Below are 10,175 nucleotides of genomic sequence, written 5' to 3'. Positions count from 1 at the left end.
ATCTAGGAAATATGGTATATTTTATATGGGTGGAGATTTTGTACTCTGATAAGGGCATAATTTTACATTAGATGAAGTATAATCTTGAGCTTCTGAAGAGATTTGAACTAATAAATTGCAAGTTTGCAATCAAACTTGCTGAAACAAATCACAAGCTGGATTCTAATGTTAAGGGTGATGGTGTAGATTCTACAACTTTTAAATAGTTGGTGGGCTTATTGAGATATCTCTGTAACACCAGACCTGGAATTTGTTATGCAATTAGAATGATGAGTAGATTTATGAACAAACCAAAATGGCTACATTACCAAGTTGCTGCCAGGATACCGAGGTATATTAAGAGGACTCTGAGGTATGGAGTTTTGTTCCCTTCTGGTGCTAAATCTGATTCAGAGCTGATATGCTATTCAGAATCTGATTGGTATGGAGACAGAGTTGACAAAAGAAGTACTTTTGGATATTTCTTCAAGTATCTGGAAGGTCCCATTTCTTGGTGCTCCAAGAAGCAACTAGTGGTTGCATTGTCAACCTGTGAAGTTGATGCACGTGCTTTATTTGCGTGTCAAGATGTTTACATCATAAAATTATTTCAGAATATGAAGATCAAGGTGATCAAACCTGTGAGGTTGATGATTGACAACAAATCAGCGATAAACCATGCCAAGAGTCCAGTGCTGCATGGAAGAAGCAAGCACATTGACATGAAGTTCCATTTTCTGAGTAATACGCTTTAGAATGCAATGCGTGAAGTTGTTTACTATAACACTCAGAAGCAACTTGCAGATGTCCTGACTAAAGTTATCAAGTCTGAACACTTTATCCATTTGAGGGATGAAATTGGTGTTGTTGATTTTAGTCTTGAATGTGGATTAAGGGATGATGTTAAAGTGTAACCCAAATTCATTTTAAGTTGCAATTAGATTTAATTTGAGTTTCATTTAGTTGTTCTCTAGGTATAAATATTGAACTCAAGTTTCAGTTTGGACATGATTCATCTTGTAACCGTTTTCAGTTGAGAGTAAAAGTTAGTTAGAATTCTCTCTTTTCCGTCATCTTCATATTCATCACTCTTGTGCATCAACATGCAAAAGGTGTAGAATGAACATTATTTGGACAATAAAATATATTTTTGTAGAATTTAATTTCTTCATGCTTAAGAACAACATCATTAGTGAACCAAACACCATTTAGAAGATTCATCCCATGAATTGTATTCCTATTCCTTCTGATAACACTTTGAGATGTATTTTTTTTTAGTATTTTCCATTCTAAATCAACCAACCCATATCAAGTTCTGTGAAAGCTAAACTATGAACACTATAAAAGAAGAATGAAAAGCTTGCATTGAAATATTGAGTAATGAGTTACACAAATCTGATTTACAATACTAAATATAATACTACTTATAGCATCAATAGTTAGTTATCTTCAATAACTAACTTTAAACCATCTCTTAACTAACTAGTGTAATTTAGTTATACCTAACAAACTAAAGAGTTACACCTATGGTAAGTTGAATTGTTACACAAGTAACTTCACCAATAACTACTAACCCTTATGTTTAACAACCCTTCAAGTCATAATGGATCTTAATCATTCCTAGCTTGCTTTAAAAATTACTGAGTGGTCCTATGTGCATTGACTTAGTCAAAATATCTACAACTTGATCCTTGGATGCAATAGGAACTAAATGGAGGATTCCTTCATGCACTTTCTCTCTAACAATATGGTAATCGATTTCTATATGTTTGGTCCTCTCATGGAAAACTGGATTGGTTGCTATGTGAAGAACTTGTTTGTTGTCACGGTAAATCAGAATTGGAGAATAATGCTTGATGTGAAAATCCTGCAGCAAGTATATAATCCGTTTTCCTTCACATCTAACTTGAGATAATGCCCTATATTCAGTCTTAGATGAAGATCTATATACTATTGTTTGCTTCTTACTTTTACAATTAATCAAAGAGTTCCCAAGAAAGAAACAAAACCATGTTGTTGATCTTCTAGTGTCTGGACATGTTCCCCCAATCAGAATCAGAGAAACCTTTAAGTATTAATGATGATGATGAGCTAAAGAATAAGCCATTACCAGGACTATCTTTGAGGTATTTAAAAATATGTAGGTCTATTAACATATGTTCATTAGTTGGTTCACTTAGAAACTGACTGAGCTTGCTTACAACATAAGAAATCTCTGGTCTGGAATGTGTTAGATACATAAGCCTCCCAATTAATATTTTGTATGTAGTTGGATCACATAGTAAATTACCAAATCCCCAGTGCAATTATAAATGAGGCTGCATAAGAGTAGTGCAAGGTTTTACTCCATTCAAACTTGTGTCTTGCAAAATGTATAATGTGTATTTCCTTTGGCATAATGTAATACCTTCTTCTCATCGACTCAATTCAAAGACTAGAAAGTATTTAATAACTCATAAATCCTTGATGCTAAAGTTTTAATTTAATAGGTTCTTAATGTTGGTAATATCATTAACACAAGCCCTCCTAAGACCAAATAATCCACATATACAAGGATCACTATAAAATATGTATCACTAGACCTAATGTACAAGGAATAGTTAGATTTTGATTGAATCTAACCTGAGTGTAAAAACATTTCAGTGATTTTTGTGTTGTATTGTATGCTTGCTTGCTTCAAGCCATAAAGAGATCTTTGAAGTTTGCACACCATGTTAGGATGAGGCAAATCAAGGCCCGTAGAGGCTTGGATATATACCTCTTCATTAATATCACCATGCAATAAAGTTGTACGGACATCAAGTTGAAACAATGGCCAATTCTGGGTAGCTGCAATGGCCATGAAAAGTCTGATGGTTATCATTTTGGCAATTGGACCGAAGGTGTCCAAATAATCTATACCTTCAGTTTGAGTGAAAACCTTTGCTACCAACCCTGCCTTTTATCTCTCTACAAAGCCATGGCATGTAGTTTGAGTTTGAACACCCATCTACAACTAATTTCTTTCTTATGATTAGGCAAAGGGAACTAACTTCCATGTGTTAGTCTTCATCAGTACAATCAGTTCATATTGAATCATATTACTTCAATTCTTATCATATATGGCTTCTTCATAAGTGTTAGGTTCAAAAATGGATGGCATATTAAGAATGTATTGTGTATGTGCAGCAGGAAAATTATGATAAGAAATTATGATAATGTATCTTATAGGTTGAAGATCATGATTAGGTAAGTTAAATAACGAAGACATGATAAACGAGTGACTATGTTATTAGTTGATGTATGTGAATAAGGTGACTGGTTATTTGGTGAAATAGAAAAGGAATACTTATGTTTAGTAGAAAAGGTAGCACATGTGTTTATAATAGGTGCATCTGAAATATCAGAATGATGACCATCTGGTGTGATATGGGATTGGGAATCATGAATGTAAGGAAACTTAAATATATAAGATTGATGGGAAGAATCATAATATGAAGAACGAGAATCTGATGAGATATTGGTGGATTATTTGTAAGGAAAAATTGTTTAAAAGAAAAGAACATCTCTAGACAGAAACGTTTCTTTAGAATGGAAGTCAAATAAAATGTGCCGCTTAACACCAATTTGAAAACCTAGATACATATTTTTAATCTAGAGCTAGTTTCTTCCTATTTGCTTGTAAGGTTGAAGCAAAACAAAGAGAACCAAAAACTCTAAGAAGATTAAAATCAGGTAAGCATTGATGTAGAACTTGAAATGATGACTTGTTGTGCAAGAAAGGTGTGTGGAGTATACTAATAATGTGAATGACATGACTAACTGCATAAGACCAGAAAGTCTTAGGTAGATTGACTTGGAATATAATGGATATAGTAATACCATGTATATGTTGGTGTTTTCTCTCAAGTATAACATTTTGTTGAGGAGTACCAACACATGAGGTATGATGTGAAATGTTGGTTTCTTTATAGAAATATCTAAGAATAAACTCACTACCATTATATGATATAATTCATTTGATGTTGCTATTAAAGTGAGTGTGAACCATAGAAACAAAACCTTTAATAAGGTTTGGTGTTTCGGATTTACATTTCATGAGAAAAATCCATGTAAATCGACTTATGTCATCAACAACTATGAGAAAATATTTGTGGCCATTTATTGAATGGACAATGGACCCATATGTACATATGAACTAAGTCAAAAATGTCAACAAACTTGTGAGTTCTATTAAGGAATGGTAATCTCTTTTGCTTGGCATAAAAGCAAACATCATAAGGCATATAAAATTGCATAATTTTGGCAAAAGAAAAAGTTTTATTTATTTCAATCAACTTGTCATATGAAGGATGACCAAGTCTTAAGTGCCAAATGTTACACTTATTTTTATGTCTAGGGTCATGCTGATTAATAGAGTTGACATAAGTATTATGCTTCAAAAGAAAAGAATTGATTGATGTATCAGTAAAACATAATGGTGTATTTGGAACTCTAACATGGGGATGATTAAGAATGTATAATCCATCTCTTAATTCAGTTGCACCAATCATCTTCTTGGAGTAAGATTTTTTGTATCTAACAAGTGGAATTGTAAAAAATTAGTTGACACTCAATACTATGAGTTAGTTTAAGAACACATATAAGGTTGAAAGAAAATTACGGCATGTATAAAACATTGGTTAAAATGAAAGTGGTGTCAAAGAAAATAGTTTCTGCAAAACTAATGGTAACTAAGGAACCATTTGGAAGTTTAACTATTATAGGAGTAATTCTTTTCAAACAAGAGAATTTTTTTGTTGAGAAAAACAAACATGATCAGTTGCACCAGTGTTAAGGATGAATAATTCAGGCCTGACATTGATAAGGAAAATGGAGATAATACATGTGTTGGATTTTGGTCGAGTAATGAGATGATTTACACCATGAGAGTTTGATTGTGATGATTGCTGAAGTAATGCAAACAAAGCTTTATGTTGGTCAGGAGTAAAACCTATGAAAATCGAGTTTTGATCATTATGTTATTCTTCATTATTTTCAGATTGAACATCATCTTCATGAGCATGATTATAAGATACATTATTGATATGGTTATGATGTTATCAATGAGGAGGATAACTATGCTTCTTAAAGCACATATCTATTATATGGTTGGTCATACCATAATGTGTACAAATTCCGGTACCTCTTCCTTAACCGCTGAAGGATTTACCACCCCTAACATTTTTGCCACGAAAATGAGGAGTTCACCTGCCTTGAAATTGACCAGTAGGAAAAGCCAAAAGTTTGGATTCATCAATGGGAGAAATAATTTGTATTTATTGTTGAACAAGCAAAGAGTAGATTTTGCAAATCTTGGGAAAATGATCCATCAATATAATTTGAGATCTAACTGTAGAGTATTGGTCATTTAAACCTTTCAAGAATTTTATGGCTTGATCAATATCCTTGTACTAATTTTTTTATCAATGGCTATACACGATACGTCACACTCAGATGCAGGAATTTGATGAAAATTATCTAATTCTTGCCATAACATATTCAATTTCATGTAATAAGAAGAGATTGAACAATCACCTTGCCTTAGAGTACATATTTCCTCTTGTATGTCTAAAATTCTGAACACATCACCATGATAAAATTGATCTTTCAATTCTTTCCATATGCTGGAAGCAATCTCCATCCAGAAGATACTTTGAGAAATTTCAAATTCAGCAAAGTTGTTTAGCCATGATATGATCATTGTGTTACATCGATCCCAAGCAATGTAATCATGATCTTTATCTAGTGGTCTTGGAAAAGCATCATTGATGAAATAAAATTTGTTCTTGTATCTTAAAGCCATTGTCATGGACCTGGATCAAAAGTGATAATTTCCAGTATTCAATAAAGGAGTAACTAACACAAAAGCTGAATTTTCATTAAAATGCATGAAGTAAGGATTGAGGGTATAATTTTGATAATCTTTATCGAGATTTGCAGAAGCATTGTTCTGATGCGATGGAGCATGGCCATTAATGGTGCTTGAAGAACTCTCAATAGACATTGTTGAAAATGATAAGAGAAAAAGAAAAAATTGAATTAAGATTAATGGAAGAGAGAAAAATAGGCTGAGATTTGTGAAAATAATCAAGATAGTGCATCAACGATGGTGAAAGCATAACTACAGGTCAATGATACCATGTAAAAGCTAAAATTTGAACACCATAAAAGAAGAATGAAAATCTTGCATTACATTATTATACTAATGAGTTACACAAACATGATTTACAATGCTAAAGCTAATACTACTTATAGCAGTAAGAGTTAGTTATCTTCGATAACTAACTTCCAAAATAACTAACTAGTATAAGTTAGTTATTCCTGACAAACTAAAGAGTTACATTAATGGTAAGTTGAATTTTTACACAAATAACTTCACCAATAACTACTAATCCTCATGTTTAACAAGTTTTTTTATCAATGCTTCTTTGACCTCTACAATTTTTATGCCATGTAAAATTTTCTCCTATAATGTATAAATCAATGACATTAGAAGTATCTGTAATATAGTGTATCCTAGTAACACTTTTTTGTAAAAAGGCTCCCTATTTATTCAATTAGGAATAATGGTTTCATTAAAATCACAAACTATAGCATCCATGACCCTGTAATGTTATTATCCAAGTTACAAAGATATTCCCAAAAGTGATATCTCATTCCTAGATTAGAACTTGCATAAAAACACTAGTATAATAACATGTACTTTGCCTCAAGGATATGCTAATTGTGATAACATACTTGATGACCTCAAGAACAATTATAATCAAATTGTGGCCATTTTGCATAACGATCCAAATTCCACCTGCATGACCCTAAGAAATTGATATAAAATCTATGACAAGCCTTGGTTAATCCAAACCATCTTAATTTTTTCAAAAATACAATGAGTTTCTACAAGAATAATGAAAGTAGGTTACTTATTTCCAATCAACTGTTTCAAGTATCTTTTGGTATTAGGATTATTGGCTCCCCTTAAATGACTAGAAAATATATAAACATATTTTAAATCTATCATTAATACACTAATTTATAAGTAAGGGAGGAACATAATCTAGGTTCACATATTATCATCTTGGATTTTTGAGTTTCAAGGACATATTTAATATTTTCTAATTAAGTACCAAGAACTCGTCCTTCCAATGTGTCGAGGGGACGATAACTCCAATTAAGTACCAAGAACTCGCCCTTCCCCAAGTTTAGTTATGAAGCAATTTGACGCCGAGGGACGTGACACTAATGAACACTTGAAGTTGAAAAATTTAAAGAAGTTTTTCATATTTCCTTAGGTTTATAATTTCCATTCTCATTGTTTATAAATATATAACTTTAGACCTCAATATTTTGTATTTTCTTTGTCCAACATGAGCTGAATCCTACTTGTTAGATAATCTGAAATTTCATGAAATAATAATACTTTGAATATTAGTGAATGTGGTAATGTCCTGTCATATATTTAATTTTGGGTTTGATCACCTTAAAGCTTGATAAAATTTTGTTAAGTTACGATAGTGCTTAATGAATGAAATTCATGAACTAATATAGAAAAATAGCGAGTAGACATGCATTACTTACTTAATAAATTTAGACATAAAGGATTAAGACCACATGGGTAAAAAGAAGACGTTATACTCGAAGTGAAATGATACTATTGTAAGGCTTAGACATAAAATTCATAATTACTTACTACATATTTTCATGTTGTTTATGGACACCACAAGGTTTAGTTATGGCCTCATCTGACACAACACCACATATCATATGCAACCGTTAGATAAATTCATGAAATTGTTCATTTTCCAACATATTTTCATTCACTATTTTAAATCCTTATTATTAGTCTCTAATTTTCTACAACTTCACTGCATGACACACACTAATATTTATTACCTTAGCTCATGCATTATTTTACTAAGTTTAATATGATTTATCAAGTTGTTTAGTACCAACCATCATGAGATATATACTTTTTTTTATCACTTGCTAGTAGTTTAACAATGTATACTTGTACACAAATAACGAAACAACAAGTTTTTAGTACCACAGTCGGAGATTGCATCTTTTTTGATGTTTGGGAAATATTTAAAGAGCCCTGAGGCAATTTCCCCATCACGGTATTCTAATTTGCTTACAATTGGAGACTCTCTACAATGGTCTAATGCCATCTTTAAGAAACATGTTAGATGCATATTTGGTACGAGCATTACTATTCAAGTCATAAACTTAAGGCTTTCAAATTAATTAAAAGTGTCATAACTAACACATGAAAATGACCAAAAACATGAGCTGCACCATTTACTACTACTAATAGGCCATCCATAGTTCTTGAAGTCAAGGAGATAATTCCTAGTTTATCTTTGGTGACCCATATTAACAATATGATAAAGTCATTTATGATGCCACCTCATATTCTTGTTAATGATCTGAAAGAGGCAAGATAAGTGGTATCATGCATGGACCCCACCAAAGTCACCTAATGCAATTTGACTTAACAAACTTGAGATGTTGCAAATAACTATTGCCATGTCAAGGGATAATGTTTCATCTATGGTGAAATATCCAATTTTGGAGTTAAAACAATTACAATTTCACTTGCAGTAAACATATTTAGAGTCAGCTTAGAATCAACCTATGATTATTGCATTTGACTTGACACCAACGCAAGTGAGACTCCTCCCATAGTTTCTGAAGAGGTGCAACAAGGTCGTGGTTTGGAAGATGACTAAATGGATCACCCCTATCATATCTTGTTGTAAGGTATTCCTAAGAATAACATATAAATCAAGAGAATACTAAATCATATCATGAAGTAAGTGGTGAAGAATGAGATAATAAAATGGTTAGATGCTAAGATCATTTTCTCCATATGTGATAAAATATGAACTAGTCCTGTTTAATTTGTTCCTAAAAAGGGTGACATGACAATGACCACTAATGAGACGAATGAGCTTATTCCTACAAAGTTGTGGAAACTTTACCGTACCCCTACAAATAATTTTTTTGGACCAAAATACCCTCATATAAATAGAGTATATTTTTCAAAAATGGAATTTTTTTTCAGTTGCGTTTGAAGACTTCCAGAAGAGCATTTTTTGGCATTGTAAACCGGAACACTGAGAGTAAGTCTTCCGGTTCACAAAACGTATACCGGAACACTTCTTCAAAGACTTCCAGCTCGCTGCATTTTTGGGGCATTGAATCGGAACTCTTTAAGAAAGTCTTCCGGTTTGTAAGAGTATATACCGAAACTCTTTCTTAAAGACTTCCGATTTGCATGAACTAAACCGGGACTCTTTTAAGAAGTGTTCTGGTAGTCAACCAAATTTTTTTCCACACCGGAACTCTTTTAAGAAGTGTTATGATGCGTTTTTTTATTTAAATTATTTTATTATAATATTTTTTTTATAGTGGTTCGAAGACAATGTGCATATGGTAGGATTCCAGACCGCAGTTTAGGTCGGGGCACATCTTCATCTGCAACAGAGCCGATTGGATATCCAGGAGGGCCGTACGATACGTCTCTTTTGGTAAAGTACGATCATCATGTTGCTCGCCATTTATGGTTTGGTGAGGTAAATAAACGGGATATATTTGAAAATGACTAATATTTGAATATTTTACATTGTGTTTTCTAATATGTGTTTAATTGTTTTTAGGAAAGAGGTCCGAAGAAAGAGTTAAAGGTTGCTGGACACGGACTAAAGCTAACATCGAGGGTTCTACTAGATCTTCCACAACAGGTGGAGAGTTGAGTATCTAGATTTGGGTTATTTTCACTTCAGAGAACTAGTCTGAACAAGATAGACACAAATTTGGTATCTGCATTACTGGAAAGATGGCATCTAGAGACATCTTCATTTTACATGTCGTTTGGTAAAATGAGCATTACTTTGGATGAAGTCTCATGTGTGCTTCACTTGCCCATAAGAGGTATCTTCTGGAGTCCTCAGGATGTCACGGAAGAGGTTGTTGTTGAACTTGCTATTGACTACTTAGGAGTGTCACATGGTGAGGCACAATCACATGTTCGTAGCTGCAGGGGTTCTTATTATAAATTGGAGTGGTTATACGATTTATTCGTACAACATAGAACCGCTTCTATCTGGGCATATGCGACCAAAGCATATTTGTTGATGTTGGTGGGTTCCATAATTTTTGCCAACAAGACCTTTACACTT

This window comes from Lathyrus oleraceus, chromosome 6 (assembly GCF_024323335.1).
Source record: "Lathyrus oleraceus cultivar Zhongwan6 chromosome 6, CAAS_Psat_ZW6_1.0, whole genome shotgun sequence".
NCBI lineage: Eukaryota > Viridiplantae > Streptophyta > Magnoliopsida > Fabales > Fabaceae > Lathyrus > Lathyrus oleraceus.
Note: the sequence above shows the minus strand (reverse complement) of the source record.